General features: G+C 38.1%; 1 protein-coding gene across 7 annotated transcripts in view; it reads left to right on the plus strand.

The window, feature by feature from the left end:
* The window catches only part of LOC129783123 (nipped-B-like protein), a 167614-nt gene that overhangs the window by 27450 nt on the left and 113078 nt on the right, over positions 1-27086 (plus strand). The window contains exon 2 of one of the 7 annotated variants that reach the window (XM_055792864.1): positions 26036-26145. The exons of the other annotated variants lie outside the window; for them this stretch is intronic. The gene's annotated coding sequence lies outside the window, so the exon portion shown is untranslated. The remainder of the gene's footprint in view (positions 1-26035; positions 26146-27086) is intronic. 7 annotated transcript variants of the gene reach the window in all.

Below are 27086 nucleotides of genomic sequence, written 5' to 3' on the forward strand. Positions count from 1 at the left end.
AGAAATGTGTGTAGAGGGGATGAGGGAGGCTGTTCAGTGTTCTGTTTCCTGTTTAACTTATGGCAGAAGTGCCTAGAGCCTTGAACAGGTGTGCCGTTCTGTTTCTGTTCAAATTTGAAGAAATGTAGATAAAAGGGATAAAGACAGAAGAAAAATTGAAGCACCAAGAGGTGAATTTGACTAGGTCAAAAATCATACAGCAAATGAATTGATAGCCAAAAAAGGAACCACAGTCTTTCTAGCTCAATTTGGAGCCCCATTCTTTTGCTATGATTTTAGTCCAAATGCTGGGAGCTAAAGAATGGGTTGTTTATGATAGAGAAACCTATATTCTATGAAAATCGGAGAACACTAGTTTTATTGCCACCTTGGACTGTAGTCCTATAACAAAGGCAAAGGATTTGTTGATGAATCTTCCTTTCTTTCCCCAGCAAGGTCAGAGCTCCTCGGCTGAGGAGTGGAAGACACTTCTCCAATTCCATCCCAACAACTTCCTAAATAGAGTGAATAGCATCATGATACTTGGCTGTATTGTTATTCTTTACATGGTGTTAGTATAATGAAAGTTTCAGATAGTATTACTCAATTTGTATGAACCATATGTAGTCAGCAGTACACAATTTCTGCCCCTGGCAGTAGAAAAAGCATGAAAACTTTGAAGTATTAACTGCTTCTGTTATGCTCCCTCCCCACCAAGTTTTTTTGATTAGTTGGAAATTACTTGGAACTGGTTTGGAAGAAAAACTTTTAAGTCTGGCAGTTACAAAAAGATAAATACTTAAGTTCTTGAAGTTTATAAAATTCATGTGAAACAACAAAATTTCTAGGTTTGCAAAATTTAGAAGTTCATGCAAGCAGATTCAGTTGTATCCGTGAAGTAAAGCTACAAATGAATAGGGGTTGAATGAGACTTTAATTATATTACTTCAACATTTTAGGTTACTATTGGTTATACCACCTTCATTTTCATGACTTGCTAAATTGCAAGAGCATTTCATCATGAGCCCTGTTCTTTTGAATCAGGGTTTTGATAAGTCACCACTGAGTTAAATTGCTGGTATGTTCAACTTGCTGACTATTGCATGCCACTTTCTGTAGTATTTCCCTATCTATCAGTGTCCCTTAAAGATCATGAGTACTGTGTGATTCTTTAGCTTGATTTCTTACAGAAACAATCGTACCAAATTCTGAACCTTCTCTGCCATTATCAGCTGTATCTGGAAGAGGGGTGCAAGTCTTAAGACAATTTGTTATTGCAGACTTCATGAAGACTGTCTTGGCTGAATGTGGTATAAGCCCTAATTAGTCCTTCTCTGCCCTGTTATCTTAGAAAGAAATCAGTTATAATGTTTCTTTATAGCATTGACCAGCATCCATGTAGCACCGAATTAGGAGTAGGATGTTGTGTGTCTATATATAGTATCTCTAGATAGATAAGGGTTAAAGGGTGACGTTCAAATTAGTGTGAAGGTAAGGTACAAAGCTGCATGAAACAAGTTCTCCTTAGTTCGGCTGCGTGTGGAACAGCTTGTTTTATTCTTTGTATCTCCCAGTACCAGGGAGAGAAGCAGACTCTGTCTTTGGGTCATAGGCTTCTGATGATAATGCCTTGCTTTTTTCCATCCCTGGCAAAATATTTGGACTCTATGAAGTGTGCCAGGATTGTCAGATTACAGGCTTAAGTGTTAGATGGTTTTAAACTGTTCTAGCAATACCGGGACACCACTTTGAGAGGGCAAACCTTGCACTTTTAGGCTACTTTGTTACCAGGAGGTACACTTAAATAGCAGAACAGTCATGTGTTCCCTCCTCCCCACCTAAAGCAGTTTTACAGAGCTGAAATACAGTTTTTAAATTCTTATATGCTTTCTTCCTAAAAATCTAAAAAAAAAAAAAAAAAAAAAAAAAAAAAAATCCCTTCTAGTCTGGAATAAAATTGAGTCTATAATGGAGAAACATTTCTGACCCAAATTATGAAGACATTCATTTCCATTATTCTGGTTACTTCTTTTACAGAGTTCTGCTCAAATTCATGACTTTTTGTATTAAACTCTTTAAATGGGTATTACAATTATAAAAAGTCCATTCTCCTTTATACCTGTGGAAGTGAGTACTATCAGTTTTCATTGATAGCAAAGGGTTATTTATGAGGTAAACTGCCTTGACTTGCCTGTCTTTCTCTCCTACTCTGTGTGTAGTTTGTTGCAAAAAGCAAGTGCTTCAGGTTTTCATTATGTTAAAAACTTCCCAGCACTCTGCTTGAGCAAAAGTGAATTTTGTGGCACTTCTAAGGTGAAGGTTGAAAGATGAGTTGACTGTACAATGGAGGAGTACAATAGCTGACGTTGAGGAGGAGCAGGTGTCTTAAACTGTGGGTTCTCCAGCAGTAGCTCCCCTCACATTAAAAATCTTCAAGAATCCTTGGTAGATACTCACCACTGTCATTATTATCCGTGCCATCCATGGTTTAAATCTGCTTTAGCTGTCGTGTAAGGTAGAATTGGAAATGCTGCATTGTGTTTCCATTTCCAATGTGATAATGCTGCGCTATATTCTTAAAATCTTTCTTTAGTTATCTTAGAAAATTTAAATTGCAACAATGTTACGAACTCATATTTTTTAAAAAATAATAATCTGGGTAGCATGACTTTGTATGTTTTACTGATACCCTAAACTGCTTTGATCATATATATAACTTCTAATAGTTTTTATTCTGTCTGGGATATGGACTGAAAATTTCTATTGCCAATGACTTCTAATTGTATAGTCAAAGCATGCATGTTTAGTCTTTTTATTTATTTTTTTTTCCACCATAAATTCCTCCCAGCTTGTAAAATCTTGAGTTGCATTAGTTTCCTTGGTGTCCTAGTTTCAGCTAGGATAGAGTATTTTTTCTTCTCGGTAGCTGGTGCAGTGCTGTCTTTTGGATTTAGTATGAGAATAATGTTGATAGGACACTGATGTTTTTAGTTGCTGCTAGGTAATGTTTATACTAAGTCAAGGACTTTTCAGTTTCTCAGGCCCTGCCAGTGAGAGGGCTGGAGTGGCACAAGAAGCTGGAGGGAGCATAGCCAGGACAGCTGACCCAAAACAGCCAAAGGGATATTCCATACCATAGAATGTCATGCTCAGTATATAAACTGGGGGGAGTTGGCCGGGGCCTGCCGAATGCTGCTTGGGGACTGGCTGGGCATCAGTCAGTGGGTGGCGAGCAGTTGTATTGCACATCACTTATGGTTTTTTTTTTTTTTTTTTTCCCTCTTTGGATTTTATTCTTCTCTGTGGAGTGGCTAGAAGAAAATGGACATATTATGAGCAATCCAGACCAAGTAACTTCGTTTTTTATCTCAACCCATGAGTTTTGCCTTCTCGCCCCCCCCAATTCTCCTCCTCATCCCTCAGAGCAAGGGGGGAGTGAGAGAGCAAGTGGCTGTGTGGTGCTTAGTCGCTAGCTGGGGTTAAACCACAACAGTCCTGTTTTGGCGCCCAACGTGAGATGGTGAGAGGATTAAATCTAGTTTACTTGATTTATTGTCTTTAAATGTTATATTATTTACTGTTTTAAAATATTATGTTACTGGTTTACTTAAAATTTATTTAAAGTTACTAAAATCTTTTAAAACGAAAGAAGTGTGTGCAAAACTAAACCAAACATTCTCAAGATAATAACAGTTGCTTCTTGAGGGAGTTTCTACATGGAAACAAAATTCAGTCTACAGAGATGGAGCTGAGGGGATAGGCCTTTAGAAGTAGCTGCAACAATTGTGAAAGCTAAGAGGGACAAATGAGAACCAGCGTTATAGGGTCTAAAAGTTTGATTGCTTTTTGTTTAGTCCTCAAACATCTGGTAAAGAGGAAAAACAAAATTATCAGTCTGTGTTGGTTATTGGTCAGTGCTGTAGTTTCTTACAAATTGTGCAAAGTATTGCTGAACACAGAATAACTTGTATAATATTCAGTTTTTTCCACAGGTAAAAAGAAAATATTAGTTTGTCTCAGTATCTGTACAGGTAGTACAAAGCAGCAGTTCAGCAGTTGAGAGTATAATTCTTTGCATGCAGAAGCTCTGTAGCTATCATTTAAAATTTAATCTTGGATTACTGAGTAGTTAGCTTAACCCTGAAACAAAACTATACAACCACAGAACTATCATATGTTTCAGTTTTGCATGGGCCAGTATTTGTTTCACTTACTGAGACAGAATTATAATTGAAACCAGTAGACAGTGTGCAAAATAAGTGTCAGAGAATCATGCAGGTTTTTATCTTGACAACTTAATACGTACAAACATTTATTTATTTTTAAACCCATTTAAACTATATTTGATGGCTTTACCCATACCCAGAGAAGGAGCCAGTGCTGTGATTTTTAGGATAGGCATTTATTAAAACAAGATTCTGGGGATTATCTCTTCAGAAGATGATGGAAGGGTTTAACACTTTGTTAATCTGTAGATAATTGATACCTGAAAGATATAGTAAGCTTCATTCTACAAGTTGATCAGCATCAAACCTGAGGAGGCACTCAGTTTCCCCTCTTATAAGACATTCTTTATCAGATGAATCATGGATGAATTATTTTTTTCAAATGATCTTTAAAAGGTTACTGTTACTTCTTTCAGATTACCCATTAAATTTTGTTCAACAATTAAGAAACTGTAGTAGTTCACCAACTAAATACCATCTCTCTTTAAGCAAAAATTCCTGTTTTAGATGGATTAAGTAGGAATTTTAAAATTTAAAATAGTGGCTTTGATTCCTTTTTTGCTTTATGCTTTTTTTTTTCTCCTAGTCTCCTTATGGCAAGCCTTTGTAGATAGTGTTTCTGCTCACTACATGTTCTTTTATATATGTGGCTTTGCTATCTTGACGAAGTTTGCATTGTTGATTCCCTGTGTAGAGCAAAGGAAGAATACATACTAAGCCTGGATGCCTCTGGATTATGTCTGGTAATTGTGATGTCATTCTTTAACAAAAAAGGAAATTGTGAGAACTTTGAAGTCAAGTAGAACTTCATGAACTGACAGAAGTAGAAGACTACACCTTGTAATGGGTTATTTTCTTTTAGAATACTTTCTATGTGCATTTGAAGACACCTTAGATTGTATTTAGGAGACAGTTTTCTTTCCTCTATGATACCTACTGCAATTTTTTTGCTTGTCTCTTTATCTAAAGTCTTAATTAAAAAAAATCATTTGGAGTCATCAAGTTTTCTGAATCAGAACTATAGAAAGTGTATGTGAATATTTTCCCTCAGTCACATGCTGATGTTTTGAAGAGCTGTGATGTGCGGTACAGGTACAAGGAAGGGAAGATAGTTGCTGGAAGATGTTATGCTGTACATGTGTAGAGATGTTTTTAATAGGCTTACATGGACCTATGCAAGTGTGTTTGTAGTGACATTGTTGTCCCTTAGGCAGACTTGTTACTCTGTGTGTAGTGCCAATTCGCACACCTAGTCAAGGTATTTGTTTCTTTATTCTAATTTGCACAAAGTAGGGAGCTAGGTGGTCACCCACAAATGCCTAGCTCCCCAATTGTCTAAACTTTACACTATTTATACAGTTCAGCAAGCAAAGACATCAGCCTTCATTGGTTACAAGTTACTAAACTCCTTCATTACTTAGCATTCGGTTTCCTATTTGTCAAGTAATTCTCTCTCTTCTCACGTTAATTAGTTCACATACTCGTTAATTAGTTCACATACTCGGTCTCAACTTCTTTTTGGGTCTGGGGGGATTTCTTGAGTGGTGGTCACGATCTCCCTCTGGAATTACCTTTCCCCTAGTTTTTGCTGAGCTCATTCCTCATGGTCGACTTCCAGTCAGCTCATCTGTCTTGTAGGGGTGCTTTCTTTTGAAGTTGCTCTTTTGGACAATGGATTTATTGGTGCTTAACGAAGTGCTTAGCAGGATATACTTATATCTTGAATTAACCATTAACAACTCATTAGTTTCAATTGTCCTAAAGTCAAACTTCTAACAATACATTTGATTTTATTAATCATTCCCTTAATCATTTGATGTCAACATGGTAGTGGCTTCTGGAAAGAAGCTCATTTTCTCTGTAGTTGTTGGCCAGAAAAAACTTCAGCTGAATATAGTTTAGGTAACATGTGTTTTGTCATGGCCTACGCTTAGCTTATTCTCATGCGGTTTTATCTAACACAGGGTTGCAACACTTTTGAGAGAAGAACACAGGAAGAAATTAGCATGATTCCAGTTAACTTCTGAAGTTAAATAAAAATAATTAATATGAAAAACTGATGGTGAATGCATGTCTTCCATCACTATCTCTATATAATAATAGATTCACAGAATGGTTTGGTTTGTAAGGGACCTTAAAGATCTTCTAGTCCACCCACCCCCCCCCGCCATGAGCAGGGACATCTTCAACTAGATCAGGTTGCTCAGAGCCCCATCCAACCCTACCTTGAATCTTTCCAGGGATGGGGCATCTATCACCTCTCTGGGCAACCTGTTCCAGTGTTTCACCACCCTTGTAAAAAAATGTCTTCCTTATATCTAGTCTGAATCTGTCCTCTTTTGGTTTAAAACAATTATCCCTTGTCATATACCCATTTCCATTTCTGAAATCAATGCCAGAAGTCCCCAAAAGATGAGGCAGTTTGAGGCTCTTCATTAGATGCAGGTTTAGAAGGCATGAGCTCACCTCATAACAATATCTGAAACTTTCAAGCATTTCCTAAGTAACAGTCATTTAGTTGCAGAGAGGTTCATTATTCCAGTTGCTATTTGCACTCTTTGTTTTTGGTGTTTTGTTTTTTTTTTCCCCTGCTACGGATTTGTTTTGACTGTTTAAAATATTACCTCTTCTAAGGGTTTAGATTTTAAGTTTTAGTTTAGATTTTTTTAATATTTTTCTTTTTAAAATCTACAGTAGAAACAAAACTTTAGCAATTTAAATGAGATAGCTAACCCTTTGGTTGGAGGTTAGACGTGTAGACTCCTATTCGGGTGATACTGGGTGGATTGCTTAGTGTGAGGAGTCGCCACTTTCAGGTCACTAGGAAGGAACTGAGCCCTTTTTGGTGCTGTGTTGTCTTTTGGGGTGTGGGTTTTTTGTTTTGGTTTTTTTTTTTTTTTTTTTTTAATTTTTCTTCCTGCAAAACTAAGCCCTTTGTGGAAAATATGTGTAAGCAAAACCTCAAGCTGGTCGTGTAAGCATGCATTCTCCAATAGTCAGTACACAGATACAATGGGCAGATACAATTCCAGCTCAAATGCTACTCTAGAGTGTTCATGTATATAGGTAAAGCCTTTCCACCTCTCCATCAAAAATCCTCCTGTACTGGAAGGGATAGAATATCTAAAGCTCTTGATGTCTAACCCTGCATATAGATGTTAGTGACTTCATTTATTCCAGCTATATATGTTTAGTTCTGTGATTCAGTGCACTCTAAATGTGAGGTTGAAAACCTTTTATTGGGGTGTGTGTGGTGGCAGTAGATGGGGGAGCGTGAATATGATTTTCACGCATCTTTAGCATGCAACGTGGAAATTCTGAATTTTATTGCTCTCTGGTAGTGTGCACCCAACAGAGCCCTACAGCATCCTGTGCTTTTCTGAATATACTCTGATCCCTGGTATAGCAGTGTTCCCTATAACCTTTTGCATTACATAATCCTGCTAGGCTGCTGTTATCATTCACAATGCTTTCCCTGTCCCTCATGGATGTTTGGAAAATCCGTATACGGTATGCAAGTTTCATACTTGAAACAGGGGTGGAGGACAGAGAGACATTCTTAAAGTTGCCTTTAAAATGTTGATTTGTATGACGACTGTGTGATTTGTTATGATTAGTCAAGGAAAAATATCTTTTGCCCCCTGTAATTTCTCCAAGAAATTAGGGTGATATAGGATTGGGTGGGGGTTACCCAGGTCATCAAGTTTAGCTCCTGTAATAGCTATAATGATACAATGGTTGTCTACCTCAGAAGAAGCCACGTAGTTTATTCCATGTACTATTTTAATTTGTCTCATAATTTCTTTCTGATAGCGTTACCATACAGGCAGTATTATCTATAGAAACAGATAATTATTAGTAGAACAAGATATTAAACAATTGGGGATGCAAGTATAAAACAGCAGATAAAGAGGTGATGGATGGTAGGGTATTCTTGTAGGGTTGGGGTTTTGGTTTTTTTTTTTTTTTCAGTTTTTAAACTTATTTTCTGGCTCTTTTCTGTAAGAGTACTACCCTCGCTACTACTTTGCTGCTGAAGTGTGTGTTAGACAGTTATGAAAGGTCCTGACTAGTGGTGAGTAGTTCTAGCAGCTATACCGAAATTATTCTGTGGACCAGTGAATCTGTTCCTATTACAGCTGATTGTTCAAGAGACATTTTTTTAAAATAATTTTCAGGGAAGGTGGAAGTTTCTATTTTGGGGGTGGAGTATTTCAGTATGTATTTATCCTTCAAGTTTTAAAAATTTGTTGTAATATGTTGCTGTACCCTAGCAGTCATTTAACAATGAATTTATGATCTAGTAATTCTTGAAATGAAATTATGTGAAATAACACTAAAAAAATTACAACTTTAAATGCAACTATATGACCTTTTTATTCTTGGTTCCTTTAATTCAGTAATATGTAATATTTGCTTTTCTAGTTTAATAATGAATCAAGGCAACACTATTAGCTTTTAACCCTTTTAATTAAGCCTTTTTCTTCTTATGGAATAAGCATATTGCAATTCCCAGCTGCGTTTCACTTTTTACCTAAGTGGTTACCTCTGCAAAGGCTTATTTAGCGACACACTCTCTATCTATACTAAATTTCTCCTTATTGTTATAACTGTTTATTTTGGCCTTTTTCTTTCTTTGCTTTGTGCAATTAGATTTCCAAATGGAAAGCAGTATTTCAGATAAGGAGATATTAATTTGTCATGTAGTTTACTAAGATGGAGTATGCACTAGAAACTTTTGCAGACACATTTCTTATGAATTCATATATGTATGTTGTTTTCTCGGTGGTCCTAGTAAAGGTGCAGATTTTACTGATGTATTCTGTCAGTGAACCGATATAAAATATGTAAAAAAAAATGTGCTCTTAACAGAAGTTGAAGTAGGAAATCATGCTGCTTTTTATAGCTAAAAGCTTAAATGCTGATTAAAGAAGTAATTGGATGAAAACATTACTTTCTGACAACTTAATTGCTCTTTTTAAAAAAAATGAAACATTTTGTCATGATGTATTTCTCTTCCCTAGTTTGTATTTATTGGTACTAGTTAAAGACAGATTGGGAAGTTCTGCAATCTTCAGCAGTGGACCATGAAAGAGGGAAACATAAAATTTATCAGTGAAGGATAGGCCATTTCTTCCTCACTTTAACCCCCTAAACATTAGTTTATAGAAATAACTTAGAGTCCTTCTGACTTTTATTATTCTTTTGTATTGATCTCCATCTCTTATTCTGCTAGTTTTCTAGTTTTGGAAAGACGTTTAATATTGAATGATGTAGTAAAGGTAGCAATGACATGCAGAATAACTCAGGATAGGTTATAAAGCAGGTATGTTTAATTCACTGGCGGGCATCAGGGTGGATAATTCCAAAAGCACCTGCTGCCCCGACTTTGTGCACATGTGATTTAAAGTATACATTCATACATATTCAATAGATGCCCGAGAATAGGTTGGGCTAGGATAATTAGTCTACCGAGAAGTCATTAACATAAGTTTCCTCCTGTTTGCGCTTGCGCACTGTCTCCTGGTGGTGGTTGTGGGGGTCGTTGAGGATGAAGGCTTAGTAGTCTCCCTCGCTCTGAACTTTTCACCTTCACTCTTTGCGCAGACTCAGTCGTGTCTTGAGTTTCTTCCAAACCACTAACCAGGACAGAACCAGTTTTCCTATCTCAAGGCACAGATGGTTCGCATGCGAGTGTCATCTTATCGGCACACAGAGCATCCCAGGTCCACCTTATCAGTACAAAGGGCCCCAGGACTGGGCCTAATTTGCAAAGTCACACTGTGAAGCTCCTCTTTGTACATACAAAGAGAGTTTTAATTATTCTAAGTTTTCCATATCCTATTAATCTAGTTATTTCTAAGCTTTCTTTCAGCAATGTGTGGCAGGTTTTGATAATGCCTTTAAAAGTATTGCTGAGTTCCTGATGAGTGTCTGCTAAGCTCTGATCATTTGCTCTTTCTTCAGTTTTTGTGCCTTAATCAGCTTTTATTTGTCTCCCTTTGCTGGTCACCAGTTTCTATTACAAAGTCTCTTACAGATTGTTCTAGAAATCATTTGAAATCAGTTGTATGTAAATGATATATTCACAAGCACTATCTGTAATCATACTTCTCATGCTTACATAATTCTTGAAGTTAAAATGCCATGACTTGAATTCTTCATGAGTTTTGTGGAGCTTGGTTTCTTAATATCCTAGTTGCATATTTATTGGTTTTATGGTTTAATGGGCATTTAAACTACTTTTTCAGATACTGAAAGTAGGACTTGGGAGTATAAAATTCAGAAGGTCATTTAGTGCCTTTTTGAAAGAGCTATGCAGTTTTGACCGCTATGCATCCCTTAAGAGACCTGTTCTTGATCACTTGCACTTTTCAGTTTGATCTTTGAGTCCTCTCAAAACTATCAGACGAATGCCACCAAATCCTTGTCGTTAATCACACTGCTTGAAACAGCTCCTGTATTTTGGATGGGCTCCTATATTTGACAATAAAATGTGCTAAGTGGGAAACTCTTACAGTTCTTGTCAAGACTAATGATGGTGTGAAATTCAGATAGTAATCTAAATTCTTCTGTACCTGGAGATGTTTTCAATTTCCTGATATTTCTGTACAGGACTCATCAGTGCTGTTCTTATTTAAAGGCTATAAATATATTTAGATGTTTTATATTATGCATAGAATCTAGGATTTAATTTAACTGCCTCCCTCTTCTTCATCACCCGTTTCTATTATAAAGTCTCTTACAGGTCATTCTAGATACAATTTGACATCTGTTGTAAGTTATACACTCAATATCACCATCTGTAGTAATGCTTTTTCATGTCTACGTAATTCTTGGATTTAAAAAGTCAGGAAGAAGTACTAGTTGAGGAATCCTTTAGACAACTAGAAGAATTCTTGCATTCCTAGGCCCTGGTCTTCGTGGAGGACTTTACCACCCTGGTATCTCCTGGAGGGACACCATAGTAGGGCACAAGTAATTCAGGAGGTTTCTACAGTTTACTGACAACTTCCAGACACAGGTGACTGACTAGCTGATGAGCGAAATGCTGTGTTGGACCTTGTATTTACAAACAAGGGAGAACTGGTTGGGGATATAGGTTAGGGCAGGCTTGGCTGCAGCAATATGAGATGGTGGAGTTCAGGATCCTGAGAGGAAGTGAGCAAGGCAAATAGCAAGATCGTAACCATGGACTTAGGAGAGCAGACTTTGGCTTGTTCAGGGCTCTGCTTGGAATAATCTCTTGGGGTACAGCCCTGGAGAGAAGAGAGATCCAGGAAAGATGGTTGATTTTTCAAGGATCACCTTTTCCCAGCTCAAAAATGGTCCATCCTGACATGCAGGAAGTCAAGCAAAGGTAGCAGGAGGTCTGCATGGAGACCTGACAAAAACTCAAATATAAAAAGGAAATACAGAAGTGTAAGCAGGATCAGGTGACCTAAGAGCATGCAGGGATGCCTGAGCATGCAGGGATGGGGTTAGAGAAGCCTCATCCTATTTGGAGCTGTGTTGTGAAACTGAGGGCAACAAGAAGGGTTTCTACAAGTACATCAGCAGCAAAAAGAAGATAAAGGAAAATGAGGCCCCACTGCTGAATGGGAATAGGGACCTGGTGACAAAGGACATGAAAGAGGATGAAGTACTCACTGTTTTCTTCACCTTAGTCTTAACTGGTAAGACTGGCCTGCAGGAATCCCAGGCACTGAGGCTAGTGGGAAAGTCCAAAGCAATGAAGACTTACCCTTGGTCAAGGAGGATCGTGCTAGGGAACATTTAAACAAACTGGACATGCACAAGTCCATGCAATCTGGTGAGATGCATTCATGAGTGCTGAGGGATATGGCCAATGTTGTTGTGAGGCTACTCTCAATAGTCTTTGAAAGATCAAGGTGATAGAGGGAGGCATCAGAGAACTGAAAATGAATGTCGCCCGTATTTCAGGAAGGGCAAGAGGGAGGATCTGGAAAATTAAAAGCCAATCAACCTCACCTCGATCCCTGGGAAGTTGTTGCATCAAGTAATCCTGCAAACTGCTTCCAAACACATGGAGCACAGGAAAGTGATCAGGAGTAGTCAGCATAGATTTGTGGAGGAGAGATCATGCTTAATAAGCCTGATAACCTTTTATGATGAGATGACTAGCAGCGTGGATGGATGAGGGCATGTTCATGTTTTACTTTAATAAGGCTTTCAACACTGTATTCCATAACATCCTCGTAGACAAATCAATAAAGTACAGATTAGATAAGTGGACAGTGAGGTGGATCAAAAACTAGCTGAACTGCTGGACTCGAATCATTGTTAACAGTGGCATGAAGTGCAGCTGGAAGCCAGTCAGGTTGACACCGGGGCCAGGACTGTTTAGCATCTTCATTAATGATCTGGATGATGGGACAGAGTGCACTCAGCAAGTTTGCTGACAAAATGGGGAGGAGTGCTGATACACCAGATCAGTGTGCTGCTATTCAGAGGGACCTCAACATGCTGGAGAACTGGGCACATGGAAACATCAGTCAGTTCAACAAAGGGAGGTACCAATTTCTGCACCCCGGAGGTGGATAACTCCATGCAACAGTACAGCCTGGGGGACAACCAGCTGAGAAGCAGGTTGGCAAAAAAGGACCTGGGGGTCCTTGTGGATATAGGGTTGAACATAAGCCAGCAATGTTCCCTGTTGCAAAGGGTAGCAAATAGAATCCCGTGCTTCAATAAGAATAGTGTTGCCAGGAGGTCAACGGAGGTAATTCTTCTGTTCCATTTGTGAGTGATAAGACACATCTGGAGTGCTGGGTTCAGTTCTGGGCTCCCCAGCACAAGACAAACATGGACATACTAAAGCGAGTCCAACAAAGGGCCATGAAGATTGTTAAGGGATCGGAGCATTTAGTATTTGAGGAGAGGCTGAGAGAGCTGGGGCAGAGATGGTTCAGGGGGACGCTATCAATGTGTTGATAAGATACCCAATGGGAAGGCAGTAAAGAAGATGGAACCAGACTCTTCTCAGTGGTGTCCAGTAGCAGGGCAAGAGACAGTGGCCTCTATGGAGGGAGCTGGACAGGCTGGATTGATGGGCTGAGGCCAGTTTTATGAGGTTCAACAAGAAGTGCTGGGTCCTGCACTTGGGCCACAACCCCACGCAATGCTACAGGCTTGGGGAAGAATAGCTGGAAAGCTGCCTGGCAGAACAGGACCTGGGGGTGCTGATTGACACCTGGCTGAACATGAGCCAGCAGTGTGCCCAGGTGGCCAAGGAGGCCAGTACACACCAGCATGCTATCAGAAACAGTGTGGCCATCAGGACAAGGGAAGTGATTGTCCGCCTGTACTGGGCACTGGTGAGGCCCCACCTTGAATACTGTGTTCAGTTTTGGGCCCCTCACGTCAAGGGGGATGTAGAGGTGCTGGAGTGTGCCCAGAGAAGGGCAACGAAGCTGGTGAAGGGTCTGGAGCACAAGTGTCATGAGGAGCGGCTGAGGGAACTGGGGTTGTTTGGTCTGGAGAAGAGGATGCTCAGGGGGGACCTTAATTGTTCTCTACAGCTACCTGAAAGGAGGTTTCAGGCAGGTGGGGGTCGGTCTCTTCTCCCAGATAACAAATGACAGGACAAGAGGAAACTACCTCAAGTTACGCCAGGAGAGATTTAGACTGAATATAAGGAAAAATGTGTTCCCTGAAAGGGTGGTCAAGCACTGGAACAGGCTGCCCAGGGAGGTGGTGGAATCACCATCCCTGGAGGCGTTTAAAAAACATGTAGGTGTGGTGCTTAGGGACATGGTTTAGCAATGGCCTTGACAGTCCTGGGTTAACAGTTGCACTTTATGATCTCAAAGTTCTTTTCCAACCTAAATGATTCTATGATTCTGTAAAACTGAAATGCAAGAAATCCCATTTAGACAAGAAGCTGTTTGGCTCTAAGGGTGGTCAAATATTGGAATATAGGGGATTGTGGAGTTTCCATGCTTGGAGTTATTAAAAATCTAACAGGAGACAGCCCTGAGCAACCTGCTGTAGCTGACCCTGCTCTGAGGAGGGGGATAAGACTAGATGGCCTCCAGACGTCCCTTCCAACCTTAACCATTCTATGATATTTTTTTTTTCATATGTAACTCCCTTAAAGAAAAACATACTCATGTTGTACATGTTACAGCTGGCACTTGCCAGCTATCTATTACAGAATTCTTTTATGGCATTACTTCCTGATTTCAATAACTTATCTTTCACATATATTTTACTTCTAGGAAATGCAAAATCTGCGTCTTGTCCCACATACATTTCAGAAATGACAATTTATTGCCTAGATACTTTATTACCCCTTTACTTTTAAGGCTCTTGTGTTAACATATATAGGAAGCTTTATGGGATGTGGTGTTTTTTAAAAAAAATTATGTCCTTTCATATGTGCTGATTTTACTAATTAAAAATGTCTTTTTCACTCCTTATTTTTCCTTGGAAAGCCATTAGGTATTCAATAAGTTATTGGGGGCTTGGTTTTGTCTGTTTCTGCTTTAGAGCTGCTTGTGCAGTGTGAGCATATAAACCACATTATTACAAAGAATATTCTTATCATCATAATTAAATTGTTGCTGACCGCCTGTTTCCATTGAATCCTGCTGAGTCAATAGCATCTATCAAAAGTTGCTTTAATGAGATTTTGATTTAAAGAATCAACTTGAAAGTTTTTAGATCTTTTAGTGGAAATTGTGATAACTGCTTTCTGCCACAGAGGAAAAAAACATGGGACCTGATGAGATGCATCCATGAGTCCTGAGGGAACTGGCGGATGAAGTGGCTAAGCCGCACTCCATCTTATTTGAAAAGTCGTGGCAGTCCGGTGAAATTCACATGGAATAGAAAGGAGAAACGTAACCCCCATTTTTAAAAGGGAAATAAGGAAGACCTGGGAAACTACAGACCAGTCAGTCTTACTTCTGTGCCCGGCAAGATCATGGAGCATATCCTCCTGGAAACTATGTTATGGCACACGGAAAATAAGGAGGTGATTGGCGACAGTCAACATGGCTTCACTAAGGGCAAATCTTGCCTGACAAATTTGGTGACCTTCTATGATGGGGTTACAGCATTGACAGATGAGGGAAGAGTGACCGATGTCATCTACCTGGACTTGTGCAAAGCTTTTGATACTGTCCTGCATGACATCCTTGTCTCTAAACTGGAGAGACATGGATTTGATGGGTGGACCACTCGGTGAATAAGGAATTGGATGGATGGTTGCACTTGAAAAGTTGTGGTCAACAGCTCAGTGTCCAAGCGGAGACTGGTGATGAGCGGCATTCCTCAGGGTTCTGTACTGGGACCGGTGCTGTTCAACATCTTTGTCGGGGACGTGGACAGTGGGATCGAGTGCACCCTCAGCAAGTTTGCCAATGACAACGAGCTGAGTGGTGCAGTCGACATGCTGGAGGGAAGGGATGCCATCCAGAGGGACCTTGACAGGCTAGAGAGGTGGGCCCATGTGAATCTCATGAGGTTCAACAGGGCCAAGTGCAAGGTCCTGCACCTGGGTCAGGGTAACCCCCAGTATCAATACAGGCTGGGCAGAGAATGGATTGAGAGCAGCCCTGAGGAGGATTTGGGATTACTGGTGGATGAAAAGCTCAACATTGGCTTGATAATGTTTGCTTGCAGCCCAGAAAGCCAACTGTATCCTGGGTTGCATCAAAAGAAGCATGGCCAGCAGGTTGAGGGAGGTGACTTTCTCCCTGTACTCTGTTCTCATGAGACTCCACCTGGAGTACTGTGTTCAGCTTTGGGGCCCGCAACATAAGAAGGACGTGTACCTGCTGGAGCAAGTCCAGAGGAGGGCCACAAAGATGATCAGAGGGCTGGAGCACCTCTCCTATGAAGACAGGCTGAGAAAGTTGGGCTGCTTCATCCTGAAGAAGAGAAGGCTCCATGGAGCCTTTCAATACTTAAAGGGGGCTTATAAGAAAGATGGGGACAGACTTTTTAGTAGGGCCTGTAGCAATAGGACAAGGGGTGATGGGTTTAAACTGAAAGAGAGTAGATTTAGATGAGATATTAGGAAGAAATTCTTTACTGTGAGGGTGGTGAGATGCTGGAACAGGTTGCCCAGAGAAGTTGTAGATGCCCCATCCCTGGAAGTGTTCAAGGCCAGGTTGGATGTGGCTTTGAGCAACCTGGTCTAGTGGAAGGTGTGCCTGCTGATGGCAGGAGGTTGGAACCAGATGATCTTTAAGGTCCCTTCCAACCTAAATCACACTATGATTCTATGAAAACTGAGAAAAGTTGCAATGCTAAAACCCCCCATTGCTATTGAACTACTGAAACTTGTGTTATTATATTTCATTGGAGCTTAATATTTGATGAAAATCTGCTCTATAAAGGGCTATGCTCTCTAATTTTCTTTACTTACTGATATAGTAAGTAATAGTCATTCTTGGTTTGGGGAAAAAAAGAAGATAAGCTAGGTCTCCTAAATGCTTTTCAAAGTAGAGCTATGCCCTAAATGACTACAGAGGGAATTATCATTTTGGAGACTCATAGTGTGAACCTTTCCAGTTTCCTCAAATTATTATCTCAAATTGATTTCCAGCTAGAGTTTATTCTTGTATGATATGCAGTGGAATTCAACTTTCTTTTAATATTGGAAACCATTTTTGTCTATTATGTTATAATAAGCAGTTTGGTCTTTCTTACTAAATTTACTTCAAAAGAGGTAGGAAATCATAATGAACATTTTATGGGAACAATTGACTGCTTACAGCTTTCCAAGATTGCTTGTCTGACATAATATCCTGGACACTGAAATAGCACTTGCATAAGAGGTTTTGCATGCTTTGTGAAAGCTAGATACCAAAATTTGCCTTCTACTCTAAGAACTTGGAATCAGCTCAAGAGCATAGCAAGTCCCAGTCTTTTTTCCTTCTAGTTTCAAAATCTGTGGTGAGGAGTGATTCTGAAAAACTTTCTTCCAAGAGGAACTGAAGTTTAGTAAAGGTATTTCTGAGAACCAATATCTTAAGAAGTTGGTTTTGTGTATGTGTGTTTTTTTTTGTTGTTGATTGGGGTTTTTTTAGTTGTTGATATTTATTTATTTATTTATTTAAAACTAGGATGCACTTTTCACTATCATTCAAGCTTTGGATCATGCACTCTCAAGTTTTGTGTGACAGATAACGATAATTTCCCTTGGGAGAAGGTACTTGCTTGCAAAGTCCTGCTGGAAGACTGAATTGAATTGAGGGAAGCCAGTAAAGGAAGTCAGATGGTAATTACAAGCAGCCACATACATTTCTAAAATAGTTGCAAAAGCGGTGACCATTGCTTTGAAACCAACAAAGAAGTTTCAGATGTGTCACAATGCAGTAAAAGGTACTTTGGAACAATTGAGCAATTGGCCAAAATGTTTTGTTCCTTTAAGGCTTGAGAAGCAAACATTTTGCTTGGGAATCTGTATGTTGAGTGTTAATGGCTGCTTCAGCAGTTCAAAGGCATTGTATTTTTTGATCTTAGAGAAGGGTCACCAGAAAAGGAGAAATCTTATTAACAGGTAGATTTTCATCTTTATCAAACGGTGCACCTCATTGGAGATGGTTCAGTCTTATTGGTGCTCTTAATTTCTCTTACCGTTCATAGCAAAGTTGTGGGCATTGTTAAGATTTTACTACTTTTATTCTAATTTCATGTTTGCAAACTGTATTGCATATTCTCCAAAAGAAGAGAAACAGGAGGAAAGTACAATGGAAATAGCAGATGAAGTAGTTAGCTTTGATTAAATAGTGATTGATAGCATCTTGTAATGGTAATGTCACGTTATGTTTAAGGCTCAGCTTTGTAGTACTATTCAGGGTAGTTTAATCATAAGTAAAACTCTGCAGGTATATTAAATAAAAAATTAACAAAACAAGTTTTCTATATTTTAACTATTGTTATGCAGACTGACAATTTAGTATAGTACACAACTATTTTAGTATTTTTTTTCTTTTTTTTTTCTTCTCCAATTAGAAAGGGCATGGCTTTGGCTGGAGATGTATTCTTTAGGGATTAACATACTTGGTTTTCATCCTGGTTGAATAACTGTAGTGGTTGTTCTAAACTGTAGCTACAGTCTAATTGAGGAAGTAGAAAAGTTTGATACTTGGATCCAGTGTTTCCAGTTCATCCACTTAATCTGGTTGCAGAGAGTTTATTTAACCAAAGGTCTGCATATTTCTCAAAGCAAGAATAGGTAGCCTGTGGCTCATATTGAGTACTGGCACTTAAAGCTGGAAGCTGAATCTTTTCAAGTTCCATGAATGTGTGAATAGAATAGTGATGACTTTGTTGTTTCCACTGACCACATAGGAAGAAATGCCTATTATTATGGATACTTCTAATTTTGTTTAAAAAGACCATTCCAGTTGGAGACGTTGAGTTACCTGTTTCTTTTTGCAAGATACATTTAAAAACCTTCTGCTGGTTTGTGTTAGTTTTTTTGGTTTTGTTCTTTCTTACAGTAAAAGGGATTTTTTTTTTTTTAAATATAACTGTTCTCTGTACATGTCAACTCTCTTCCTTCTGTCTTCCATCAAAGTAATACATAAATAGGAATAAAAGCCCAAAGTAAAAACTACAACGTGGAATACCTTTGGGAAACAAGTAAACTTGAGTGTAGATTTTTTTGCAGAATTTAGTGCAATTTCTGGATTACTGATGCTTTTTTACCTTGTAATAATTTATAACTTTATGTATTCTTGGAATGTGATTACATGTTAATTGTAACTTGGTCTAAAAAGGTTAGTGTGGTGAACTTCAGGGAAAGTTTTTGCTTTGTTATTGTCAATGTCTAGATTAGAGATGTTAGATGCAGCTTTTCTTGGGGTCTTTGTAATCTAAAAGTCTCATATTTTTCTTTAAAATGGAGAAAATCTCTACTTTTAGAGGAGGAGTTGAAAAAATATTCTGCAACTGTTGAAAATATTTTGTTGATGTAATGTTGCTCAGTGGCTTGTTTACACTTTTATCTTTGGAATAGGGAGCCTCAGATTTTGGGAAATACTTTCTTCCTCAGTTTAATAAAGTATGTTGTCTAAACAGCTGAATTGTCTTTGGATTAATTTTGTTATAGAGCAAGTCAGGTAGTTATATGTCGTGTATAATAAAGATTACTGCTAAAGAAAATATGTAGTCAGTTTGAGTACACGGTTTTTTTTATTATTTTTTTTCCCCAGTTTCTGGGCAGCCTGATCTTGGTGTCCCTGCTTAAGCAGGAGGTTGGACAAGATGACATCCAGAGGTTACTTCCTACCTCAACCATTCTGTGATTATTTTTTTTTGGGGGGGGGAGGGGAGAAAAGTAGTGAGATATGCAAAATCATGGATGCATGTGCGTGTTAGTAGTCCTCTATTCCTTCCTTCACCCTCAAAGGGAGGGGGAGAGAAGGGAAAACGAGTATATGCAATGTCTTTAGTATTTGTTGCTACAGACTACCTCATTGGTACTAAAAGACATTGTTCAGTGCAGTGGAGAAGAGTTGCGGTGTTAGCTTAATGGTAATTTTTAGACCTGTCGAAATTCAAGTGACTTGTTTTCTGCTGTTCCTTGTGTTGCATACGGAAAAGGAGAGCTCTACATAAGTATCTGCATGGGCAGACCATGTTTTATGGAGAAATGAGATTAATAATCATGGACATGAGGAAAATTATAAGTAGTTGGAGCAGGAGAAAGGCAGGTCAGGAAAAAGTAAAGTTGTGTGTTGTGCCTTCAGTCACCTAAAAGCTGTGTTTGTAAAAGTTTTGGGAAATGTAACTGTTCTTTTTGACTCATTTGTCTTTGTGCTGTCCACTGAGTCATCAGAAGCCCTATTTTATAAGAGGACAGGATTCCCAGTTGTAGTTACTGATTGCATGTATCTAAACTCATTCTTTCGTCTTCTTCCCCAGTCTCTATATGTGCACATGCATGTGTGTGCATGCCCTCCTGTCTGAGGGACTGAGCTGCTGCTTTCTATAACTCTGTGACTCAGCCCCGTAATTGGGAATTGTGAAAGACGGCTGGCAAAATATAGTCCTAAAGGAACAGAACAAAACCAGACTAGAATAAAAAGGCATGAAATTTAAAAAAAAACCCAACAAATAATCTTGGATGGGGGAAAAAGGGCAGTGAAGGATAACTTGTTTGGTTGGTAATCACAGTGTTTTGTAGACTGTTCTATAAGCTCTTTGGCTGCCTTTGTCTCCTCTAACCTTATGCCTTCTGGAATTGCTATGGAAGGAGGAGGTAGCCATTATAGAAGTGCCCTGTTCTGTGTTTTTTCAAAATAGTCTGCAAATGAAGTGAAAACTTTTTAGCACAGTTCCTCAGTGGGAAGGTTTCTAACCTTTTTGTGTCATGGATTCTGGTCCTGCTTTGCTCTTTTCAGTGAAAATAATTTCTAGTATTGATCATCCACAATCTAATCTCTTTATATGACCTGCAGTGTTTTTACTTGATCTCCAGTGATATGCCTTGGTTTTCACATTGTTCTCCCTCTAGATTAACAATGGATCAATCTTGAAATGTCATAACAAATCTTCTGTTTTCTTTTATTTGTTCTACCCACTTTTATTCTGATTGATAAGTTTATACCAGAAGTTAAGATAGAAACTTCCAATGTTGTACCTGAAATTTTCCCTTTTTCTTGGAAAATCAAAATTGAAGCTAGATCACAGGCATATTATTTGTGTTCAGCTGAACTCTTTCAAGATGTGTGACTGACTTTGTCCAAGTAATTAGGAATAAAGGGATTACTCAAACCTTGTCTATGTAAAGGTACTTAAAGCTTTTAATGTAAATTAAAGAACTGAATTTAAAGTGGTTTAGTTGAGCTACATTAAACACTTGAATTGATATTCTCATTCAGAATTAGTAGCTTGAATTCAGTTGGTTTTATCCCACTAAAATTCAATTGTGTTGAACTCTAATTTGAAGAAAATGTCCACCTGATTTGAGATGGTTAAATCTGTGTTTAAAAAAAACAACCACAAAACAAAACCACCAACCAACACAAAAAACACACCCCCCCACCCCCCCCAAACCAACAGATTAGTGTTTTAGGGAATTTCTATGCATAAAGATATTTTCTTCAAAGTAATGTTCTTCATTGTACTTGCTTTCTACTAACTGGTTTGTGGTAGTCCTTTCCACACAAATTTTTAGCTGCTGTTTTGCTCCAAATTATTACTTCAACAATGCTTTCACTGTTAAACAGCTATTCCATATTCCTTTGTATTGCTGCTGGGCTTGATGTCTTGTAGAATTATTCCTGCAGTATCCAGTGGAGGTGAGCTGAGTGTTAAACATGGACAGATCAAATGTCAAAAATCCCCAAGCCTTTTTGTGTATGGCCATCATAATTTTGAGATGCCATCTCATTGTTATTGATGGAACATTTGTTTATGCTGTGACACTGGTAATTTTGGAAAATTTGAAAGTTGGGAAGTTTAAGCTTGACTGAAGTGATCATAGCCTCTGAGCAGCTTTGCAAACCAATTGCAATTGCCAGGTAGCTTTGGTTTAGATTTGTGACATCTGCAGCCTGTCAAGAGTAGAATATGGAAGATTACCAGTAAGGTGAAAGAGAATACTGCTTTAGAGAAATGTTTTTTTTGGAAGCGTCCCTCTTTTCAGCATGGTTTGCGAGCTTAATAAATTATTATCACATTTGTGCTGCAGATGGTGGGAGAACCAGCAGTAGCAGCAGAAGTTCAGTATGGCATAGGACACTTTCCTAAGTAATTGTATGAATCCTTCCCCAGACCTGATTGTTGCCATCTAGCCCTAGTTGCTTGTGGTGAGATGGTCATCATTTGAACTTTTTTAACATTAGTTCCAACATAATACCTCTAGATGTTGTGTACTGTATGCTTCAGGGTTTATTAATAACTTTGAATATGTGTGGTTTCCCAGCTGTAGTCTCCATTTGTTTCCTACACTATGTCTTTGAGTTCACTGTGCTCCAAAAGTTTAGCTGACTTTAATATTTATATGTTGAAAAGCCTTTAGTCACCAGACTGTGTGCGCAGTTGGAAAAAAGGAATATCTTGGATGACTAGTGATATTGTTTTACATGCTTGTTGATAATATCTTTATTTATAATGTTAATGGGAATGACTACCTGGAAGATAACAGAAAAAAATAAAATTCTATAAAGTAAAGAGTCAGGGACTTCTGATACTAATCATACTTTTGTAGTCACAAAGTCATGGAACTCCTACATTTTTAGGATTGCTAAATAGGATAGTGCATGAAATATTTTATGTGATCTCCTGAATTTTAGAATATAAATGCTAACTAAAATCAGTTATCAAGAGATGAATTTTTTCATGTTTGAAGTATCTTACACAATTACTTTATTTTAGACACTAACACTACATTTTTTCAAAGTTACTTTTGCTCGTGTTTAATCTTTCCAAGCAGTATGGTTTTGCAAGATGTTAGTAAACTTAATTAAAATGTTAAATTCCATTGATTATTTTGGGATTTTTTTTAAAAATAATGTCAGCATACTTTCCTTTAGAGAGAGTATATGTTACCTGTATGTTGTATGAGCAATATAAACTACCTCTTGTAAAATGAACCAAACAGAATAAATTTGGATAGTGAATGCTATAAAATTACAAAAATAATTGCATTACCAGTAATTATGCAAATGTGTACAATAGGGCAGTACAAACAAAACTATATGTTTCTGTACATAGTAAAAACATTGATTTATTTGATGATTTTCTGTCTAATGATCATGGCACTTGTTTATCTGTAAGTCTGTCTAATAATTTTGGAAATAACAGCTAATTTCAGTTATTTTACAGGGGGTGAAAGTCTCAACCATTTAGTTTGTGACAATTTGTTGTTGGATAGAGGAGATGCTCATGTCCCCATTGAGTAAGTGGCTGCAGCATCTGCTGTCTCTCTTCTATCTAGCAGCTCAGAGGTGTGGGAGTGGATTTGATGTGAGGGGAGGAAACTAGGTATGTTACAGAGGGCTGTCTAGAGCCTTTGGATGGAGGAATTACATAATCATGGTGAGGGGATGAGGGGGAATAATACACCAATCCAGAAGAAAAGCATCTTAACCACCTACAGTGCTGTACAGCATCTCTCTTAGATGTGCATGGACCTTAAGTTGAAGAACAGGCAACAAGATTAGGACAAAATGGAATAATATATCACAGATCAATATTAATTCCAATATAAAAAGGCAGTGAGCTGCTTTTGAAATGTAACACACTAAATTTGTTTATATACAGTTTTCCATTGGCATTTATTGTGGATCTCTAAAGAAATGTTATAGTTGTGCATCTGTTTTCTTAGTGTGTATTAGAGAAGCTTAGAGGTATTTTAATTGTTTTTCAAAGACAAAAAAGAGGCAAAAATAGTGTGACTGCAAGACTTGTGCAAAATCAGCTACTGCCTCAAGAGCTATATTTCTTCCCAGTTTTGTTTTATAAAGGTTATGAATCATCTGAGAGAGTTAAAGGACAGAAGTGCAAGATTAAAAGTTGGAAAAGACTCCTGAATTTAAATAGATTTTGGTCTAGTGTTTAGTCACTAAGTTTTCAGCCTGGTTAAGAGTCAACCTAATTAAAGAGAAGTCTTTAAAATATAAGTAATGTTAGTACACAGTTGTTTTTAGAAAAGGGTAACACTACTACCAGCTAACATGAATGAGACATTCAAGAAACAGTTAAAAAAAACCCCCAGAAGTTACTACTTCCTTTCTCATACCTGTCACAACTATTTTGTTAACAAAGATGTGTTGCAACCTAAAGTGCTCTCCATTTGACAGAGCTGACCTACCAAACCCTTTTAATTGCTGTTGCTCTTCTACACATCTCTTAGCTATTTTCTTCCAATAAAATGAACTGTAATATCAGCCACTGCTTGTGTGCCTGAGCAAGCAAAAGGGCTGTGCTCACCAAAAAGACCATAATTATGAATGTACTTTCTTTGTTGCAATAGAAGTTGCATGTGGAATATGTAGCACAGATGGCAAATAAATGTATGAACTACTGAAATAGCTTGAGGTTTTCCCTTTATATTTGATTTTCTCTGCTATGCTTTAATATCATGACTGCTTCCAATTTTATTGATGCATTGGGCATTTTCCTTGAAAATCAGTAATTCTGAGATTTGCATTTTCCTCTCTGGCTGAAATAATCTCCACTTGTTGATCATTGCAACACTTTGTAAATATAATTTGGTTTTCTGCAAACTTTTGGGACACTGTTGCCCTAATGGATAGGCTTTTATTGGATGCTTAAATGTCTTTTGTGTATGAAGGACTTGATATGGCCACATTTTAAGAGTTCTTAGTGCTTAGGCACCTGAATTAAACATTTGAGATGTTAATTTTTAAGTAGAGAACGCTGTTTTATAAGTGCTTTTTAATTTTTATATAAAATAAAAAGGAAGAGCTTCCTGTGCTTACGAGATGGAAATGGCTTTAAAAGAAAAGGTACTAATAGTGTTGGGGACTTGGGGACCTATTCCTTCTTTTCAGGAAACTGTGTTCTAATGAATTTTCATGGTTTATGATTGAAAGGTAGCAAGAAAGGTAAACATTTCCTGCTAGACATTCATGTGGTATAGATCAGGGAAGCTGCATACTACCCGTAGGTATCTGCTTTCTGCACATGGCTTAGTCTGGTTTTTTTTTTTTTCTTTGTTTTGGGTTTTTTGTTGTGTGCGTGTGTGATGTTTTTTGTTGATGTAGTGGTGGTGTGGTGGTTTTCTTTTTTTTTTTTGGTTGGTTTGGTTTTGGGGTATTTTTTGGTGTGTTGTTTTTTTTTGGTTTTTTTTTTTTTGTGATGGTCTGATTGCATCAATTCCTTTCCTCCCTCAGGAAGACTTATGACAGGTGCAAAGCACAATTATGCTTTATGTTAGTTTACTGTGGTAGAAAACTGTGTGTGCTCCTGCAGTAGGGGGCATCTTTCCTTGAATCCACAGACATCTCGTACTGTGTATGCTTTCATCACCTTTACTGGGGTTTCTCTTGATATTTACTGTGGTGTCATTGCCACTACTAACACATGGGCAACAGAGGCATCAGTGTCATGGTTACCGAATAAAACATCAAAACAGCAGAGACCAAAGGAATGCAGCAGTATCCACAGAGGAAGAAGCTGGTTGCTCTAAAACTTTTTTTTCTAAAGGTTGCTTCATATTCAGAAGCAACTTATACTTGGCCCAGTTACAGTACTTTTCACTAAGGTTTCTTTTCTTACAGTGGTTGTAGTTTGTAGTGATTTGAGCAGCTACTATTGGAATAGTTTTAGGAAAACGCATCATGCTAATACTGGTTTAAGAATCATACTAAATAATTATTATCTCAAAATTTTAAATTTTTCACTTGCTTTGTCAGCATCACTCGGATTCTGCTGGCTGGTCACTTTATGAACCAAACATATGGATTTCACTAGTACACTGAATTTCATCTGGTTTTATGCTTCTGGGATTTCTTTATCTCTATTTTCAAACATATTTTTTTGTAGCCATTATTGTAGACGGTGAAACTATTCTTTATATGCTGTGAACTTTACTGGTTTTATAAATGCTGATGTGTTTTCATGGGCTTTTATCATTAACAATGAGTCTTCTGCTTTTCTGATGTGTGTCCCCCCCCAGTTGTTCAAGTTACTCATACATCACTATTTTCACCTTAGGCAGCTGCATCAGTGATTTAATTACTGTTCACTTCCAGTACTGACTTTTTCTGAGATTGAATTAGTATTAAGGTGCTTTATATTGTGAATGTGTATGCTTCTTTTTTTCCATGTAAATTAAGTGTTAGATTATGTTTTGGCAACCATATCTCCTTTCTTAGTATTTTTTTAGGTATTAAAGCATTTTGTTCTGGAAACTTGTAACACAAGTACTGTCACTGTATCAAACTTGCAGCTCTGGTATGAAAACCAGAAATCTGCCCTCTTGTGGGTAAGTCTGTATGATGTACTCAGTCACAGTATCTTATTTGAATGAGAACTAGAGGATATTAATTCATTCTCTTTCTGCCTCTCTCCCTCATTAAATATTTTATTATTTTATTTTTGGACAGTTTATGGACTGATTACTAGAAGAGCTTAATGTAGTATCTACCAAGAAAAGTGGTTTATTGCAAAATGTGGAAGCTTGAAACTGGCTATGAGGCAAGGCTTCTTAAATTTATACTGGCATGTTTGCTGTTTTAAAAAAAGTCCACTGCTTACCTAAATTATAAAGTAGCTAATAAATGAGTTGTACTGGTTTGCCTTTTGCAGCTGCAGAAATCAACTTTGATCGTGGTGCTGCAGTTATATCAATACAATCCTACTTAACATATAAGAAATTAAACCCACTTTTTAAAGTATTTTCATTCTAACCAAAGATTTCATAATCTAAATAAAACATAACTGTATTTAAAGTATTCTATTTAATAGGATGCTTTTAAAAAAATAAAAGGAGGATATTAGATGTTGCCCAGGCAAGTGGACTGCAATAGAGATATCCAGTACCTGAGGGAGCTAGCCATGAAAGAGATGATTTATTATGACCAGGACAACGCACAGTTACCCACAGATCCTGACAAAGTCCCGTGCACGTGACCCGTGTGGCAGAATTTTCTATGGAGTGCGCCATCGTCATATATATCAACTCATTGGCAGTAATGAGCTGGAGAGATGCAGCGCCACTGACAGCGGATGAAATGGCTCACCGATTCTGGGCATATGAAAATAACATCTCTACCTCCCTCATCTGGGCTGTCCAGGAACTGGTCCAGCAACTCAACAAGGATAGATCCTACTCCCCACCTGTAGGGACCTATATCTCGGCTATTAACAGTAAGCGCCCTTCTGCTGGAGAGGGAGAACATAGGAGGTACACACTACAGGGTACCC

The sequence above is a fragment of the Falco peregrinus genome, chromosome W (assembly GCF_023634155.1).
Source record: "Falco peregrinus isolate bFalPer1 chromosome W, bFalPer1.pri, whole genome shotgun sequence".
NCBI lineage: Eukaryota > Metazoa > Chordata > Aves > Falconiformes > Falconidae > Falco > Falco peregrinus.